This window comes from Thunnus thynnus, chromosome 4, assembly GCF_963924715.1.
Source record: "Thunnus thynnus chromosome 4, fThuThy2.1, whole genome shotgun sequence".
NCBI classification, from domain to species: Eukaryota; Metazoa; Chordata; class Actinopteri; order Scombriformes; family Scombridae; genus Thunnus; species Thunnus thynnus.
The window spans coordinates 10,808,488-10,829,217 of NC_089520.1; the positions used below are offsets into that span (position 1 = coordinate 10,808,488).

General features: G+C 39.7%; 1 protein-coding gene and 1 pseudogene across 3 annotated transcripts in view; both read right to left on the reverse strand.

Moving 5' to 3' along the window:
- Positions 1-17,912, reverse strand: part of rap1gapb (RAP1 GTPase activating protein b) — a 93,354-nt gene extending 75,442 nt beyond the window's left edge. The window contains exon 1 of one of the 3 annotated variants that reach the window (XM_067586571.1): positions 16,807-17,912. The gene's annotated coding sequence lies outside the window, so the exon portion shown is untranslated. The remainder of the gene's footprint in view (positions 1-16,806) is intronic. The other 2 variants (XM_067586574.1, XM_067586573.1) reach the window with 2 other exon arrangements.
- LOC137180796 (uncharacterized) lies at positions 3,400-6,745 on the reverse strand (annotated as a pseudogene).
- Positions 17,913-20,730: the final 2,818 nt, after the last annotated feature.

The window sequence follows — 20,730 nt, forward strand, 5'->3', positions numbered from 1 at the left end:
CCGAACTCAATCAAGGACGACGTATTAAGACTCACAATAAAGAAAATTCATGCTCACAATGAAATCTGTCTGCTTTAAAGAGACTCTGGCATCTCATACAACACAATGACTGATGCAGCAAGTAATTACTCTTAAAAGTGCAGCGGTGTCGGGAATGAAGAAGACAGACGTATTGCTCAGTCTGCTCTATACTTTTTACACTCTGTCAGGTATTTGGGATGTGGGCTGTTTGAGGTAATGTTCCATTTGTCTGTCAGGGATCCTTTTCATTATCTTTAGTGTAGCTCACTGCTGAGGCAAACACTGTTTGTCGAAACTCTCTTCTCTTGGTTACTTCTCTCACCTTCACTATAGAAATAAGTCTCCTGTGACTGGACAGCGAGATCAATACAGCTGTTGTTTGAAAAGTTATGACACAAATAAAACTCAGCTTTAAACTTCTCCACAACGGTACCTCCTACACTAGGGGGCAAAGCTCTTAGGAAGCATCGCTCACACGGTCCGATTTAGCAGAAAGCTGCTCTCATCCCTCTCACACAGAAACATCTCTATGGAACGAAGCAGGGCGGAGGATGAGGATCAGTAGAGCAGCATCCCAAACGCCCCGACTGCAGCAAAACTACAGGGTAAACGTAATACAGCATGTGTGCAATTGTCTCTTTAACACAAGTAAACAATAAGCTTTTGATCTGACACCGCTGAGAATAAAATGAAAACAACGCACAAAGGTCACAACACGCACTGTGTCAATAAATACCGGATTATTGAACTTGTAAAGCAGTTAAGACGCTACAATTGCTTAATTAGAATTTTTAAAAGCCTATCAAATAACGTGCTAATGAATATTTGATAGTGCGCCTTGTCTAATGTCCCCCGAGGATTGACGTAGCGAAACAATAAGGGAAATAAAAACATATCGAAGCTGCGCTGGCAACGGCAGATGTCCCTGAGAGCTGCAGGCGTGGAAAACATTTGGAAGATGAGACAAGAGAAACAATCAGTAGCCAGGAGGTAGAAAAAGAAAAAACATGGAAAACGCTGAAGTAAACAAAGCCTTTACAATTAAGTGTTCATATTCTCAAAATACAAGACCAGAGGGAAATGCTGTGTGGAGTAATTATTCAAAGTAAGTGATGGTAAGACATTTTGTACAGAATTGATACTATTCAATAATTTAAAGGTTTTTTTTTTCCAACCTGAGTTATATTTTTGTAGATTTTACCATTGTTCATATTAGTCAACATAACATTTTAATCACCACCTTTATTAGTAAGATTATGGGATGTGCCAACATCGCTAAAGGTGAGACCAGTAGGGCAAACAACATGAGCAGTGAGATGATCAAACAATTGTCAGGCAATTGACAATTACCACTGATTACTCCTAAGTTCCCAGAGCCCAAGTCAAAAGTCAACAAATAGTCAACAAATAGTCCTAAACCACAGTTTACTATCATATATGACTGAGAAAACCAGAAAATATTTATATTTGAGAAGCTGCAACCAGAGAATGTTGCCATTTTCGCTTAAAAATAACTTTTACAAACAAATAATTGCTTAGCAAAATTGCTGCTGATTAATACTATGTTGAAAAATGAACTGATTAATCAACAAACTCCCAGTTTAACAGTCAAGTTTTTGAGTAAAATGTTATAATAAACCTTGTATATAATGGCCAAAACTACAAATATGGGTCCGTGGTTGAGATGGAATTTTACTTCAAAAGTGAGTTTGGAGGAGAGAAATTGATTAAAATTGCACATACATAGTGAAGAGAATCATTCACACAACCAATGAGGTCCAGGAATAATCACTGTTTGACAGCACATCAAAGAACCACAAACTCATGACTGAAAAGGCATTTCCAATCAGTCTGATACATAGTATAGGCATGTTTTAGATAAATGACGATGATGTCTTACCAGAGCAATCAATCATAAGCAACAGCAGCCTCAAGATTTTCTCTGTGTCACGAACAGTCATAATAGACCATCAGGTGACTGGAAAAATATAAAATAAATGTGCGAACATAGCTCGGGTCCCTCAACTAGCACCTTCCTGATGTAAATGCTGTCCCTTGCAATCATAGTTAGAGGTCTACCTGCTGTGATGAGGCTGCAGTGCAGACAGCACTAACTCCTCATTACAGTAATTGTGTTTTCCTCTCTTTGCACTCTGGGGAGCAGCAAGGCAGTGTTGCTTATCTGGCTGACATTTCACAACAGCATGCTCTCTGCATGGCTGTGTGTGACTGAGCATAAGAAGTAACTGTATGTGGTGAGAGTGGCAGTGCGGTTATAGATGACGTACAATTGTTTCTTTTTTTAGTTGTACACAAAAAAACAGAGTTTAACTACTCCTACTTTTTACACATTGTGGATACTATACAAAAAGAAATATATCCAAAGATTATCATTACAAGCGACTACTGCATTAATACACAAATCACAATTTAAACATCCATGTTGGCTCATGTTAATGTTAATCAGATTTCCTGCTATCGTGTTTACAATTGCAACCTTGCTGCCTGTCTTGTTAAATCAGATTTCCCATGTGGGCTGTTTAAATTGTGGATGGAGTCGCCTGTTCCCTGCATAAATGCATTATGTATTTTGGAGGTAGAAATCTTCTTTCACTCTTTCAAAAAGTGGCAAAATATGTGTATATGCTTTGTCACTGTCTTGTCTATCTCAAGAAACTTAAGAAATAAAAAAAACTTTACATCACCTCAGTGACTTATTGCCCTCAAGAGTAAAAGTATTTCAAAATCTGCATTTCTGAGCCAGAGGAATAGTAAATGAAGAGAAACTGAGACATTTCACTGGGGATGCAGTGGGATGTCAAACAGGTCATCATCGTCATGAGGTCTGACTCATTTCTCCCGCAGGCTTGTAAGCGATGCACTGAGGTCCAGACTCTTCCAACCTTAAATTTCTATCTCTCATTACATCATCATCACGGTGCATCACTAGACTGTCTGGCCCTGGACTGGATGTAGCTTCCATTCTGTCATTTTATTACAGTTACTATGTCAGGTCGAGGTTTATATAAAAAGAGGGCTTAGATTTACACCACTGGCTTACTTCCTACACAGGCCATTAATTACTGTACTACAGAGACTTTGGCAGAACCTCCATGTGCACATGCACCCTCTATAAAATATGCGTCTCCAGTCATTTTGTCTCTGATTTAGGCTGGAAATCTTTTCTTACAACAGGAAAAATCCTGTCACAGTGGTGAGTAAAAAACATCTTCTGATGCTGCTGGACGCATCGTCAGTGATGTTCCTGGAATCATCGGGAATTTCGGGTCTTTCAACATCATACTCCTTCCCCCAAGCGATCCACCAGAGGCTGATCAGACCCCTGCTTGTGTCCACCCAGGGTTGTTCTCTCTTCAGCTATAACCATGTAGAGGCTTTTTCTGCTGTGCTAGTGGTCTTATGAATGGCTGTTGTCTTCTTTTTTCCTCCAATGCTGAGTGTGCTGAGGGCTCTGGCCAGTGAATGAGAAGCAAACCCCCAACATCCAACCTCTATCGGTAGACACTTCCCCTTCCATTCTGATTCTCTGCACTGGCTGATATGACCTTCATGCTTGGCCAGTTTTCTCTCATAGGCTTCATCCAGGTTTTTCTCCCCCAATACTGTGAGCTCCAATAGGATGACATGCTTGGTGGGGTCTGACCAGAGAACCACATCAGGATGTAGGAAGGTGGTGGTAATGTGCTGGGGGAAGTTTAGCTGTGTCTCCAGGGCCACAGACATCTTCCATTCTTTTGCTGAGGCCATGATTCCTGCAGATTTCCTAATGGCAGGTGTGTTTGTGCCCCAGCTCTGACAAAGTTGATGAGCTTGGAAGAACGGGTGTGCCTGTTCATCTCCAGTCCTTCATTGACGGTTTGGGCAATGACCTTCAGAACCTGATCGTGGTGCTAGCAATATTTCCTGCTTGCTAGGGCTTTTGAGCAGCCACTCAGTATGAGCTTGAGTGTTACACATCCTGAGTACAGTGGGCATGCTCTTGACTCTGTTTTGCCCAATGTGTGGAGGTTAGCTGGGCTGGGTCTTGGTCATACACTGCCTGGATTAGGAACTTTACTCTGTCGGGCATAGACCTCCACAGGTCTGCCCAGGTCACTTTCCTTTCAAGAGCATCGTCCCATTTTGTCCCGGCTCCTTGCTTCTTCATGCCAACAGCTCTGTACGCTCCTATATCCTCCATGGCTGCCCTCGCCTCCTGCTGTACCAGGTGCTGGTTTTCCTGACTGCTGGTGTTCATGTGAGGAGCAGGGAATGATCTCAGTCCAGCTCTGTCACGTGTGACCATGCCTACCAGCAGAGTCATGCTTTGACCTGCTGGACCTCTTCTGCTGCCTTCCTTGGTGTTGCAGTACTTCCTCATTTCCTTGAATTCCTCTTCCAAGGGTTTGAATGGAAGCTTGAGTTTGTTGCTGTTGCCATAGAGTGCAATGTTAGTTAAGAACTTTGGCAGCCCAAGCCATCCTCAAAGCTGGGAGCTCGCCTCTCTTTCTAAAGCCTCTACTTTTGAGACAGGCACTTCATACACCGGGAGAGGCCAAAGGATTCTTGGGAGAATCACATGCTGGTATATCCAAGCTTTGAACTTTCCCGGCAGGCCTGATCTGTCCACTGATTTCAGCCACTCATGTAGCTCCGTACACGCAGTCTGAATGGATGTTGAATCTCTCAGTGAGGTGTTGAACACTTTGCTGAGGCTTGTTCACAGGCTTCTCAGAGATGGTGGGGATAGCTGTTCCTGCCATGGTGAAGTGGAATGAAACAACCACCTGACTTGGCTGGTTTGAAGCTCATTCTGTCCCAGTCCATTAGTGTCTCCAGACCTTGAAGAATTCACTGGCCACCTGGTACAAACTTTGTGGTGACTTGGATCATCCATGTAAGCCTGTATGGGAGGCTGACATAGGCCAGATCTCATTTTAGGCCTTCTGCATTCCAGTTCTGCTGATCGTATGAGCATGTACACCGCCAGTTAAAACAAGGTGACTGAAATGGTGCAGCCAGTTATTATCCCCACTTCGACTTCGACTCAACTTGTAATAGTTGCTGATGAGGTCTCTGGTTCTGCTTGGTATATGATGTATCAGCAAAGTGTGTTGCACTGGCTTGTGAGGGAGGGAGCATAGGCGTTGGGCAGGTCAAGCCACAGCACAGTCAGATTGCCCTTGTTCTCTCCTCTGGCCTTTCTGATTATCTGTGTCACCACTCCTGTGTGTTTGAGACGCCCAGACATACCCCCAATTCCTCCTTTTTTGATTGAAGTGTCAATGTAGTTGTTATCTGCCAGGTATGAGCTGAGTTTGTTTGAGATAATGCTGAGGAAGATCTTTGCTTCAATGCTCAGCAGGGAGATTATGCAGAACAGGTCTAACCTTGATGAGTCGTCATCTTTTGGAATCCAGACTCCCTCAGCTACTCTCTACTGCTCTGCAATCCTGCCTCTTCTCCAGATGACCCTTAATATCATCCACGACTGCACCAGAAGGTTTGGGCAGTTCTTATATACCTTGTATGGGAGGCCACTAGGGCCTGGTGCACAGCTGGATTTTGCTTTGTGTACCACATCCTTCACTTCTTTCAGCTTCTGTTCTGATTCATCAAACTGCTTGCTTGGCTCAGGTGGGTCTAACAATGCTTTGCATGGTCCCAGATCTTTGTGTTGTCGTGGGTCGCTGTACAGCCTCCTGATGTAGGTGTTCATTTCTTCTTCAGAGCAGCTCAGCTTGCCACTGCATTTCTTGCCCAAAAGCTCCTTGGTGAAGTGGAAGGGGTTGGAAATGAAAGCAGCTCTTCTCTTTGCTCTTTCTCAGTGACGCTTCCAGTGCCCCTCAGCCCGGCGCAGGCCCCTGATCTTCTGCCTCAAGATAGTTGTCAGCTCAGCCCGGGCAAGTTGTTCTTGCTCTCCCGTTTGTTTGTACTGGCTTCATAAGCCTAAACTCAGAGAAGAACTGTGGCAAGTTCCCCAAAATGTTTGGAACAACCTACCTGCCAAGTACCTTGAAAAACTGTGTGCAAGTGTACCGAGAAAACTGGTGCTGTTTTAAAGGCACAGCATGGTCACAGCAGATATTGGTTTCATTTATGTTTTTCCTGTTTATTGAACTTGGTATGAAGTTATAATTGATAAATAAAAACTATTCATGGCATTATTTTTGAAAGCATCCTCCTTTTAGTGCCTACAACCTTTGCATAGTACTGTTTAAATACAAAATATGACTTTACTGTATATGGTTTAATCACTAAATACTTTTGTGTTGCCTGTTTTTCAGCTGAGAAAAGTTTCCCATGGCTGAAATGTAATTGTCATCAACAACCAAACAGAATTCTGTGATTTTTTTGTTTCCCTGTTGATGTGATCTTATTGCAAAACAGTTCCCCCTAGTACATGAAAAATGTATGAGCTGTTGATTGCAGTTTTTTTAAACGTCCCATTTCTCTGCAGCTTTTATTTGAAAATTTACAGCAAAAGCAATCTTAAAGTAAATTGATTGGAGACTGATTGGATGATTGTAAGCTCTGAAATAAGTTTACTGAGTGCTTTCTTCTGTTGTTTTTTTTTTTAGTCACTGTAGATTTTTCCAGTTAGCTAGACACAGTATGTTACCTCAAAAATGTATTTAATGTTAAGGATGTCACCAAACACAAAAAACACAACTCACCTGTTCAGAGGGTTAGCTGCATAATTAAGGCCTTTGTTATTGTCCATCTATACTTTTTCTTTATATTTTTGTTAACCTACCTTGAAATCAGAAAGGTTGATTACATGTGAACTATCTGCTTTATCAACCACCTATGGTAATAATAACCACCTATAAAGGTAATAATGTATAAATGAATAATTATGGTGGCTTTGTGGCAAACAGGTAAGTGGTTTCAATCAAGTGCCCCAATAAGGACTTGATGTCTTTTTTTTTCTTAATGGTGTGTACGGAGGTGTCTGTCATTACACAACTTAATTACAGAGGTGACTGATTCAAAGTCCTCATGCTGCATGACTAATGGAAGGGATTGTGCCGCCAACATTGCCCATCAGCCCCAGAGCACATTATGACTCTTATCAGTGAACTCATTCCTGGCTCCTGACCTTTCCACAGTTCCAGAGTTGTCCATTACCCTTTCTCACCCTTCCACAGAAATAACAGCACAAGAGACTATACTCCATTCGCATAACAGGTTAACGAACAGAGAAGCTGCAAAGGTTTTCACTTAGGAGATCCTGCCTAATCGATTAACACTGTACAGCTCTCAGCATGAAGGAGTGGATCTATCTAGTAATAAATCAAGAGTGTCAGACTTCTTTGGCATGCTGATGCATGACAATGTTATATACAGTTACAACTACAACTTTAAAGCACAAAAATACAGTACCAGTCAGTTTGGACACACTCTCTCGTTCAAGTGAATAGGAAGGTGTGTCCAAACTTTTGACTGGTTCATATCAACAACTAATCAAATGACTACTGTAATGTGAAAAGTGTTACATAGTGACCAACTCATAGAGAATTATCACCAGAATTTGCATTTCACCTCAGCAAAGTTTTAGTGTCTTTCAGCTCATTGTTTTGTTTCACGTTTTCTCATCACTCTCTGCATAGTTTCCAACAGCACAGGCTGCTACCCAGTACCAATCAGAAGACAGACAAAGTTAGTGACTGGCTGGTGAATATATCGAAGCATTTAGCAGCTAAAAGCAAAACATTTTTCTCAGGAGTGGAGAAGGGAGACCAAACCCGAGCTAAAAGTAGAGTGAATATTGGCCTTGTACAAACATAACTCCAAAAGAATTGTACTTTCTGCTAACACATTGGCTGCAACTACTTTATATGGTGATAATATGTCAATAAGTTGTGTTTATAACTTGTTGCATTGCCTCCAAATGGCCAAAAAATCAACTGATGAAGATTTAAAGAGCAGCTTGGCTGAAAATTGTATTATTGCTGACCTCCAGAAGTGAACTCTAAGGTGAGAAAGTAAGTAAACAGAGACATCAGTGATGCTGTGTGATCACAGGTGCAACAAACTTGAAGTTTTTGACCAGAGAGGGCAGTACAACACTGCTTTTCAGCCTCAAATTAAGTTACACTTTAAGAATGTGAAAAATGTTTCTGGCTTCATTGGCACTGCTATACTGTACATGGACAGAAACATTTACAAAACCTTCAAAACATCTCATAACTGCTCCTCTACACACACTTAGTTGGTCATTTTCAATGAGAATGGTATGGATGGTATGGTAAGTTAATTTATATATCCCAAGATATCAGATGCAACATCTCAATGATTTGATCTACTCATAATTCACAGTCCTGATGGCATCCTTCCCTGGCTATTGATACTTATACTTATTGTTGTTGTTATGATTGTTGTTCTTCTGTCCCCCCTCCCCCTTTCCCTCTCTCTTTCTCTCTCTCAACCCAACCGGTCAAAGCAGATGGCCGCCCACCAAGAGCCGGGGTCTGCTTGAGGTTTCTACCCGTCGCCAAGTGCTTGCTCATGGGGGAATTGTTGGGTCTCTGTAAATTAAAGAGTACGGTCTTGACCTGCTCTATGTGAAAAGTGCCTTGAGATGACTTTTGTTGTGATATGGCGCTATATAAATAAAAATTGATTGATTGATTGATTGATAATAAAAACCCTGAATACACTGAAGTGATTATTTTTTACTGTGATTAGAGGTACTGCAAATGGTAGGCTACCCATTGCATCCCACAGCTAAAATATGTAAAAAGGGATATAACTGAAACAATACCAGTTGACCCTGTGATCCATTTGTCTACTGTGCACTGCCTTGGTACAGCATGCATGTGGATTTGACAGTTTTTACAAATATAGACCATAAGGAATGTGTCATCCTACGCTCTGGCACATAAACCGAGGCTGGTAATGTTTGTGTTATTTAAAGGCTCCTACTGTGACCCTATGTTTCATAACCAATTTAGATATGCTAACCATTATGCATATTTTAAATTGTTCTAAACATGATTATTCAAGGATATGTATGAGAGATAAATGGGAAGTCATTATCATAATTTGTCACATTTGTCAATTTCAATTCTGTTGCACCTTAGCGTTCCTGAAGAAGATACTGATTTATTATTATTTTACATGAAATAACACCCTGAAGCTCAAATCAAGGCTATCCTTTCTTCTATCCTTCTTGTGCCGTGGAAATTTGCACCTCACTGAGTCTTACCTTAACAGGAAAAATATTTGAGATTCTAAGAACATATTAATAAGGAGAATCTGTAAATGGTGATAAGCTGCACGACGGGTAGAGCATTTCCTCATCTCATCTCCATACTGTATTCAAAAGTGTACTCTACAGCAGCCCTACAATAAGCCCTTAATAATTGCATTTTTACAATTTATCCCAGTACATTTCAACAGAGCAACAAACTACAGCATCCAGAATGACCATGGACTCACAAATCAACAACTCTTTGATATAATCTCAATAAAACTTGCAAGTTTATGACAAGAATAGGACAAGCTTCATAAAGGTTTATTACAGGTTGCTGCATTAAGTAACAAGAAAAAACACCATCCAAAAGTGAATGGATTGTAAGACAGAGGCTCCACTAGCGGCCAGATAAAATCTAAATTGAACCAAAAAGACAAACCACTAAAGATGAAATTAAGATGGAAAGCTAGAGTCATACAGAGGTCTGATAGGATTCACACATATTTCCAAAATTGTTTCAATTAATTTCAATAAACTGACTGATTGATCATTGGATTCACTCATGAAGGTGAAATCCTGACCTTTAGGGGAACAGAGAGCCAGGGAGTCCAAAACAGAGGAAGCTATCGTATAACTTATTAGCTGAGTGGTTTCATCCACTTTTAACCTCATCTGTCGGAGTAGATGCTGCACCACAAAAGAGGAAAGGTTTTCTGACCGTGACGAGACAGGAGTCAACGGCACAAATATGTCTTCTTATTCATACAACTTATTTCCCCTTTAGCAACTGAGCTGATGAGCTTGCTAACTGTCTGTTAGCTTTTTTTATTCTCTTTAATAACTATTTATTGAATAAAATAATGTATGACACTGAGGACAAAATCACAGGGGGAAGTAAATGGCCCAGTATAGATAAAAAAAGAAGGAAGGTTAGAGCATATTGTGACTGTCTGGCACTAGCATGTTACCAGCTGGCTAGCATATTAGCAGTTAGCTTGCCAGCTACAGAGTAGTTCTCCAATAAGTCCTGCAGGTAGTCCTGACTAAGCTTGTAGAATCAAATATTTCACAAACGTGTGCGGATGAATTGATACGACAAGAGTAATTTGCTGCTATTATTTAGTAATACAGGATGATTGTTTGACTGGAATGTTTTTTAGGTCTTTTTATTCTCAATTTCTTCTGTGCCAAATCACACTACTAATGAGAAAGCAACAGTACTGAGAAAAGAGACCTTCTTTCGGGTCAATGGCTGAGAATTAACCTTTCCCACAACCACTCTCTGCAGGTTAATGCTGCCAGGTCTCAGGTATTATACTAATGAATTACTGCACCTCATGTTTCACAGATGCCGAGTACAGCTCCTCTAGACCTCTTCACACAATGTCTCACATAAATTTAAATCTGACTTTCTCTCTGAGCATCAGGGCTGATGCTCTTTAGGAGGAAAGAGGAAAAGATGACTCGGCTTCCTGCAATTCAGAACGAAACCTCATATCCAGTCATTTTACAGCTGAGAATGTGAAGACTGCAGGATTTGTTGAACTCACAGAAAAATGTGAAAATGTGCTGTATGTCTTGCCCGGGCAAACGAGAATATAATGAAAGTGGGGGAATTTTTGATAGCATGCTCTGTCTCTGCCAAGGTGCTGATACCTGAGGGATAATGGATTTCATGTTGCTGTGAACTATTGTCACAAAAGCAATCAAAGAACAAATCAGTGGCACAAGGAAAAACAAATAGTGTGCCTCTGGGAAAGCTTATCGCCGACCTGTCTTTGAGAGAGTGCAAAGATGGCTAGTAGGCATTCATTACCTACGTATGCGGGCAAAAACATCCTTACTATTACTGGAAGCTAGAAATGATCGGACTGCTCTCGTGCTTCCATCTGGCAATAAAGCTGTTACATGAAATGGGATCTCTGGTAGCACTACAGAATACCAAACAAGTTTCCTGTTTATAATAGCTCAGAGCCTCTGTTTCTGAGATTTATAGTACTACCAACAGACTGTAAGGAGCTGCATTAGTGTTTCACTGAGAGTGGAACAGTTCAACATAGGGACATAAAGAGGATTCAAAGACTTGAAGAAAATAATTTTGAGCAACAACCTCTTAATGGTATGTCTGCAATTGTGACTTTTTTGGTCGTTGTCTTTTAAGATGAGATTACAGTTATATATTTGATTAATGTTAGTGATGACAGCCCTTCTACCACCGTTAATGTTGTTTTTTTAAGTTTTCTTTCTTGTCCTACATGTTGATTTATCTACACAGCGTTATTTGTATGGCATGGAAATTAAGAGAAAATAGATGAACTGAGCAGTGATGATGTTTCAAAAAACAAGTGTCTTATGGTAAAGAAACATCAACATACTGTGAATCACATAACCAAAAGCAGAATCAAACTTTAAGCTTTTATTATTGAATTCCTTGTGTGGAAATACGTTAACTATAACCCTTAATGTGGAAAGAGAGCCCTTTGTGTGAAAATGGGAACAAATAAAGCTATTACCTTTAGAGGTGCCATCAGCTGTGGTTAAATGATTGCAGGCTGAAAACTAGTGATTTGTGATAACACTAGACCTGCGTCAGGAGACATACAGAGCTGCACAGCTGGCTGACATAATGGAGTCACATTCAGACACCTTATTAGGCTCAATTAAGTGTAGGTGTCTGTAATTATGGAGAATAGTGGGCGACAGTTTTTAGACTGACAACTTTAAATACTGCTCCCACAAAGTCTAATTTTCTCCTTACTTACTTGCATTTCTAACCATGTTTATTATTTGTATCATTATGCTACTGGATGTGCATGGTAAAACATATATAATAACAGATTCAATCCATTAAATTCAGATACATCAAACTTCAAACTATTGCATCACGCTGAAAAATTATTATACGCTGTTTTGCTATTTTCTGCAACAACATACATGTGGCAGGAAAGCTATAAATTGGCCTGCTCACATTTTTTTTTTAGCAAAGTGCTGTTAAGCAATAGATTTCCTGCTGTGCAACAGTAGCATTGATCCTCTTTCAGTACAGCAGTTGGAGTGTCTTTCAGGAATATCAATGGGGAAACTCATTAATCATGACTGTAAGGTAAACAGTAATTTGTTTTGCTTTTGTTCACTATTTTGTTTATCTTTACACAAGAGTACAGAGATGAAGTCTGGCCTTACTGTAGCTGGCCAAATGCATAAATGGACTAAAAACAACACAAGCTCATGCTCTCAGCAGGAGGGCGCATGTATGCAAACATGGCATGACATGAAAACCAACGTTTTGCTATTTACATTTACAGGAGCTTTACAATGGTAGCTGTGCAGTTTTCCCCATTTTTCACTTGGCTCTCATCTATGGCTTATAGGCTTAACATACTAAAATTTCTCTTTCATCTTTTCATCCTTTGTAAAAATCAATGTCAGTACAACAGAATGAGGCAAATTGTGAGTTTTTCTTTGATGAAATGTAACATGAGTCGACTTGAGAATCAAAAATGATGTCAGTATGTGCAAAGGAGTATACGTTTATGTGTGTGTGTGTGTGTGGACGTGTGATCGGACATAGGTCACAATGTTCATTCATGTTCTGAGACAATTACAATATCTGACAGGCCATGTCCAACATAATAATCTGTTAAATCCCCCATGTACAGTACATGTAGCATGCTATATATTTTACTACACATTCAGTCTTGCACTTTAAATACATTCAACGAACACATAGAGTCAATGCATTCATGATTTACAAACACTCTCTGCTTCAAGTTCACACATAAAAAGGAAGAATCTAACCTTGTCTAGTCCTTATTCTTGATTTTCTTAATTGGAACCTGTATCCTGAGATCCACATTTCATCTACATTCAGCAAAACATACATACAAGGTTATAGTTGTCGAAGATGTAGAAATGGAAGAAATTCAATTAAAAAAAAAACCCACAATGAGCTGCTTAAGATTTTGAATGTTGATTGTGTAGCAGAATATTTGTTTGAAACGGGTAATAAAAGTTTTGCCTCGTGTTTCCCATGTTTCTGTAAAGTTTTGCAGTCCTAGGTTGACTCCATGTCACAGTGCAGAGATGTGTACAATCATAATGACAATAAAATAAAAGACAAATCAAGCAAACAAGGCATCCTTCATAAATAATGCAGGGACCCCTAGAGGCAGCCAGTTCCTCCCCATTTCATCAAAATCAGACTGGTGGTGCATCAGTTATGACCTCTGAGCACCTGAAATTTAGATCTTTGTTAACTGTATCCTTAACCTTCTGTGTAATTAATAAACACCAGAGTGGCAGACTGACAGTGTAATGTTTTTAATCAGTTTTCAAAGGCAAATGGTCAACTTGAACTTATCTACTGAAGGACAGAGGAACATCCTCCAACAGTTTTCTACATTATGTGATTCAGTGCTAATTTACTGTACTGTCAACAAGATGTGAAGAACACTGTGAGAAATTTGTAAGAATATAATGTAATATCACTTAGTTACTGGCATTTCTTACATAAGAAATAAAGGTAGAAGTGTAAACAGTTCCTGGCCCTGGGTCATTCAAAGGATAATTGCAAAGTATTTTATTGTGTAAAACTGCCTGACTTGGGGCGTAAATGCAGTCTGTTTACAGTAAAAATGTGCAGAGGTACATGAGAAGTCCACAAGGTGAATGTTAAATTAGGATACTGCCTGAAAATTGAAGAGAAACTACAGACTGAAAGCTTTAAGGATTACTGGAAATATATTATAAATGCCACTTAAATTAGAAACATGTCAAAAGAGGGGCAACAACGTAGCTGCAGCTACATTAAGAAGAAGAACAAAAGAGAGGCTTCATAAAGTAGGGCAAATTTAAGCTCAAAAAGAAAAGGGTTGTTTTTTTTTTTTTAAATGAATCACTTTGCCTTCACACTTGAAAATTGTTTGCTCCGAATTTGTGCGTACTGTACGTACTGTACTTATTGTGCCTACATTTTCATTCTCATACTGTGTGCCACAGTATGAGAATGAAAATGGATGATTTCCCTCAGTGTTAATTGATCTGAGTGCAGAGTTGGCGGTCAGTTTCATCGATGCATTTAAGGCCACAGGAACAGCTGTAGCATTTGCTGAGCTGCGTGTGACAAATCCTCTAATGCCTTATAATCTTTTAGTTGCAAAGCCAAATACGTTGATCTTAGGAGGGTTTGGGCAAAACTAAAAGGTACATGGTGACGGGCAAAAAAAACGTATGACTCAACTATAAAGAAAAGCAGACTTGTGGTGACGTGCTGATTCATCACTGCCTGTGTGAACAAAGTTCAATGCTACATGAATCCTCTGGACCATTAGTGGTGGTTACTTTCAGGTGGTGACTTGACCATCTGGGTTTGATGTTACTTTAATTGGCCTTCTTTCATGAGGAACCGGAGATTCCCAACATGGACCATGAAGCAACAAGCTATTTGAGTCTCAGTGAATTCAGGACTCACTTTAATATCCAAGTTGTTGTTTTAAATACCCCCATCTGGAACTGAAATTCTATTTATATAGCCATACAAACTACATTCTCCTGCAAAATAATGCGTTATTTGAACATTCAAATGATTTAGAACGATTTTGAGCAAAGTGTTTGCACTACACTAAAATAACTTGAGTATTAATAACCATGGGAGAAAATGTTTTATTTGTCAGGGAAGTATTAAACACTATTAAAGACAGATGATAGATTCTCAACTATTCCTAAAGCCAATTACTATAGGGAATGGTTTATGGCTCCTAAGTGGTCAGTAAAATCCAAGCCAACTTGGCACTCAATGTCTTTTATACTATTTATGTCTCTTCAGAAAATATAAAAGTTAAAGCTTTGATAAACCAGAGTCTGGATTTAATGTGGGAAAGCGAGCTGTGCCACTGACATTTACTTGTATAAAATGTTGTTGATTCTTACATTAATGTAGTTTTTTGTTTATTCAATAATTATGTTTTGTAGGTCAGTGAGAGCTCATGTGTTGAAGAAATACAAGTCTAACCCTTCTCATTACTAGCAAGGCAGCTGTCATACATGTTTCATCCACTGATCTAATCTATACAAACAACACATTATTCGTCCTTTCTGGACAGAATAAAGCACTCTCACGCCGCTCTTGACCCTTTTACCCATTTGACTGGCAGGCTTAATTACAGTGATTGTGCATGAACTAAAAAGGAATATACCACCCTCATTTTCACTTACAAAAAACGGTTTAGGGGTCAGCAGGATATTACAGAGAAGATGGATTATTCATTTTAGCTGTCAAGATCAAAGTTTTAAGGCATATTTGTAATGACATGGTACAGTTTGAAAAGTACAAAGCAAGTTGGAAGGGGAAGAGAGCAGGTTTGACATTCAACAAAGGTGATCGACCAGACCGCCCAGTGTGCAGCAAGGTTATGGTATAAATGCCTGCAGCCTGCTGGGCATCCAGGACACCCAGGTCTAGGGTTGTACAGGTTGTCCAGGACTGTGCAGGTTGTCATTAGGATTCAAAGAGACACATGTACCCCAGATGGACTACTGTATGGAAGCAATTACCTCAAAACCGAATCAACTGCATCATTCTCCTTCACTTTCTGGACAAACCGGCAGCCAGAAAACTACTAAAATAACAGCTGTAACGCTACAGAGATCAAAGGATGAACTGGAGTGTTGTGACACTCTTTCATGTGTCTGTACTGGCAAAGGATAAAATCCTCCCCACAATGGTCACCTCCATTTATGGACAAACAGACACAGACACCTTGCACATTCACGCAGACACACATATTCACACAGGAGCTGCTCAGCACCGGCTGTTGAATGCCTTGCTCAGAGGCACTATAGTTTGATGGCAAGAGTGGGTCATCTATTGTCTCATTCCCCCTCCAAGATTTTCACAGATGGGATTCAAACCAGAAGACTTCAACACAAAAGCCCTTTTCAAAAATGTTCCCTTAATTGGATATACAATATTTGGCAAAAGGAAAAATGCAGATACAGAAAAAAATAAAGAATCAGCAATATTTGCTCCTGCAGTGAGTTGTCTGAGTTTTAAACTCACTTGTGCCATATCAAAGAATATCTACTGCAATTGCACAGTAAACTAATAGAACAAAAATAAACTGCAAATCAGGATTGCCTCTGCATGTTGATTAAATGTATTTTTCTATATTTAGTAAGTTATTTAATATACATTCCTAATTGGAAATGGGGATTTCATATTTAATGGCAAAGGCGAAATTAATCACACATGATTTGTTTAATTAATTAGGCTGCTGCTGTAACTGTAAGTAATCATGTAGCCTGTAAAAACATCATTAAAAAAATACCTTTCAATATATCCAATATACAGTTGAATCTGATTTCTCTTAGAATATATGATCGTCTCCTCCTTTGTCAGGTGCACATGCTCTGTCACAGCATGCATGGGATTTTTTTCTCCCCCCAAATATTTCAAGAAAAACATCCCTGATTGCAGTTCTTAATTGGGTTCGTATCACGTATAACAACGCGAGATTATACCCAGGGAACAATAACAATTTTGCTGAAATGACTGCTTTTTTTAAAAAAAAAAAAAAAAGTTCTCTTACCTTTGTGGAGAATTATGAAAGATCCTCTCCTTACCGCTGTGAGGATGAACGAAACAAAGGTAGGTCAATGCTTTAATTTTGCAGAAGATGAAGGGAGGGAATTATTGTCGCATAGGTGGAACAGCGTTAAAAAAAAAAAAAAAAAAAAAAAAAAGAAGCGTATTTTAGCTGCTGTCCCTTTTCAGCAGCCTGCTGGAGGCGGCAGAGCAGAGAGGTGAGCGGATGTTCAGACAGATCCTCCGCACGTATCAGCCCGTATCTGATGCTCAAGTCTCTCTTTTCCTTTCTTTTAAATCGCACATGCTGTCACTGTCATGTGATCATTCCCCACCGACCAATGCGCTCCCTACTACTCCTCAATCCACACACACACTACACTGTCTTATGATCCACGCACACCAAATAATGCTGCAGCTTACTATGCAGGTTTTAGCAGCCGGCAGGAGAGGAGGGGGGGATATACGTTCGACTTACATACTTTGCATATAATTGGCTAATTTGAATGCATTGCAAGCAAAAAAAAACTAATTTGAATAATTGTGAGGGATCTTAAGGACATCTGCTCATTTTCATACAGTTCATAATTCACTGCAGTCAGACAGCTGAGGGGATGCTGCGTGAGGTGTTCTTAGAAGACATACTAAGGTTTTTGGTGGTTTACTTACTAAAAGCATAAAAACATGAAAAGCTCATTCACTCAAACTCAGGGGTACGCTTTTTCTCCATTTTGTGAGACATCTTCTTGATGTAACCCGCTTGGCTTCCAACACACCATCCTCTCTTTAAAGCATCATCCATCTTTCGTGTCATTCCTCGTCCATCAGCGATTTGTGTTTGGCTGGATTTCGCCTCAGGCACTGCTGATGTGAGGGATTTGATGTCTACGGTCTGTGTGAAACCACGTGAATCCAGCAGGTGAAATTATGGATTCCGTCAGGGTTATGGGTAGAAGCGCGGTGAGTGACCCATCAAACCAGAAAGTTAGATTTAGACACAAGATTAAGATGGTAATGTTTGGGAGTAAGCCTTAAGATTGGCATGTTTACATATTAAATTGACAATGGTTATATTTAGAGTAAGTAAAGGTAATTCAAAAAAGCTTTTCAGCTCAACAGGTGCTGGACCGATTGTTTTCTAATATGTACGTGATATAATGTGCTTGTAGAAATGTTTTGTGCCTGATGAAGATCTATCGCTTATCAGAAAGTTACTCAACAGCAGCAAAATATTTAAAAAATTATAATAAAATAAATAATTACGGGAGCAAAACAGTGTTCATTTAATGTTTTAGTCATACTAGCAACATTGCTGTACAGATGGCAATGTCCACAACTTTGGTCAAGACTGAAATATCTCAACAACTATTGGATGGATTGCCATTCAATTTTGTACAGACACTCTTGGTCCCCAGAGGATGAATCATAAAGACTTTGATGATCCCTTGACTTGTCCTCCGGTGCCAGCTTGACATTTTCACTTTTTACTTACACTTTGGCCCGATTATTGCACTCTTCTGCCTCTGGACGTTTGGCCGCCCCATCACTCATCTCTGTCAAAGCTCTTCTCTGTTCTGGCTCTGCAATGGTGAAATAAAATCCCCACTGAAGTGAAGACAGCAGAGTCACTGCCCATCTTCTTCTGTCGCACGCTAAAAACCCACCTTTTCAGATTACATCTCACTAATCCTCGCTAGCACTTACATCTCATTTCTTTAAAAAACAGAGGAAAAAGACATGTTCAAGCACTTATGCTGTGACACTGAACATGTTTTCAGTCGTTTATTTAAAACACTTCCAATTTTGGATGGTCTTGCTCCCATGTGGTTTGAATGCACTTATTGTAATTAACTTTGTACAAAAGCGTCTGGCAAATTAATATAATTTAATTCGTGCAGTGTTGTCTCCACAGCTATTAGATGGATTGCCTTAAAATTTGGTTCAGATATTCATGTCCCCCCAGGATGAATTGTAATGACTTTAGTGACATCTAGCACCATCATCAGGTCAATATTTCAGTTTGGTTTACGATAAAACAACTGCATGACTAATGATATTCCTCATTAAGCCTCAGGTGTTCATTGTATTTACTGCTAATTAGTTAATTTTTGCATGCTAACATACTAAACTAAGATGATAAACATGGCAAATGTTACACCTGCTAAACATCAACACATTAGCATTGCCATTGTGAGCATGTTAGCATGATGACGTTAGCATAAAGGACTGCTGTCAGAGATTGTTCAGGTTAGTCAGGGTTAATGGGTTTGGTATCCAGGGATGACTTCCATCTCCACCTGTACAGACGTGTGGAGTCCAGCCTCCACCTATAGCATGTGCCCAGACTCTTATTAGTAAAGCATTACTAACATTTGCTCTGTCATCATAATCTTTAAAGTATAATGCCCAAGAACCAACAATAACCTGATACTGTACTTGCACTGTACTTACCCTCTGAAGAATTAATTTTCTCAGCTAATTTAATGGCAGGCTGACTGTTTTATTATTATATTATGAGATTTCAAAGTCAACATTTTGTCCACAGGCTGGTGCTATAGAGGAAAACTACTAGTCTCCAAAATGGGAGTGTTCGTCCTCTGGCGAGCATAAATATGTTCAGTAAATTTCATGGCAGTCTGTCTTTCAGAATTGGAAATTTATTTTGTGCAACTGGAAATTTTAACTTGATGGTGGCACTAGACCAATGATATGAGTGGGTCACCAAAATAATTAGGGACCAAGATAATGAGAACAATGAAAATTCACAGCAAATTACACGACAATGTGGCTACGGCCAGTTATTGTTGATATATTGAGACAATTGGACAAATGGAAGGACAGACTAACCTCATCATTGGTAGACAGTGTCTCTTCATTCTAGACAAAGCTAAAAGACAAAACTGTCACCATTTAATCAGCTTTTGTGTCTTATGGCAAACATCCATATCTCTGCATCACCTTCACAGCCAGACAGAACACTTCTATGTGGTGGAAACAAAAATCTCTCTCTTTTACAGTAAAAGCTTGAACCTCTAGCCAAAGCAGTTAACACTGTACAGTGACATCAGTCGCTTGCATCTATTTTTTAAGATGAATTGAAAGCAGAGTTGAGAGGGAAATCCTCTGTTGACTGTCTCCTCTATAATACATGCCAAATTGCCTGCAGCATGTTGAGTATCTCTTGTGTAACAGCATTATTTAGATGCATTTTAATGAAGAGCTTATTACTTCAAACCCAAACCTCACAGTGGAGTCCCACCTCTGCAGCTTGATAGGGCCTGGAGGTCTTCTTTTTTCGAGTCCCAAGCCAGTGTTTGGGAGGTGATTGCCTTGGTGTTCAGTGTGTAGATTGCATGCTTAAGGCAACATCCAGACAGTCCTATTTAATGCACTGCTGTGTGTGAAAGAGACAAGAGATCCTTACTATAAGAGGCTACAGAAATGTCTGGAGCAGGGAGGTGTCAAAAGACTTAATGAGTCTGAGAGCATGTGTATCTGTGTAGGATTTCACACAAGCTGTGGCACCATGCTGTGTCCAGAGTATTGCCTCTTTCTTAGTTTTTATCTTTTCTTCTTGGTATTTGTCTCTTACCATTATATGTCATCTCTCATCTGTACCTCTTTCTCTCTGTCTTCATATTTTGTTGGCAGCCAACCAAGCTGCCAGATCTTTGTTTGAGGTTCAATACTGACCGTCATTCACAGCAAAATCAATACACATCCACTTATCAAAAAGTATGTTTCTAGCAGCAGGTCATCTCAGCCTCATCTTTCTCCTTTTTTTCAGGAGTTAGTCAACACCTTTAGAAATAAGTTGAATTCACCTTCGCTGGAATAACAGTCGATCATCTTTACCACAGCTGCTTTTCTGAGCAAGGACAGTAAAAATCCCTTTATGGGTTGTTCTGAAAGCAACAATAAACAGAGT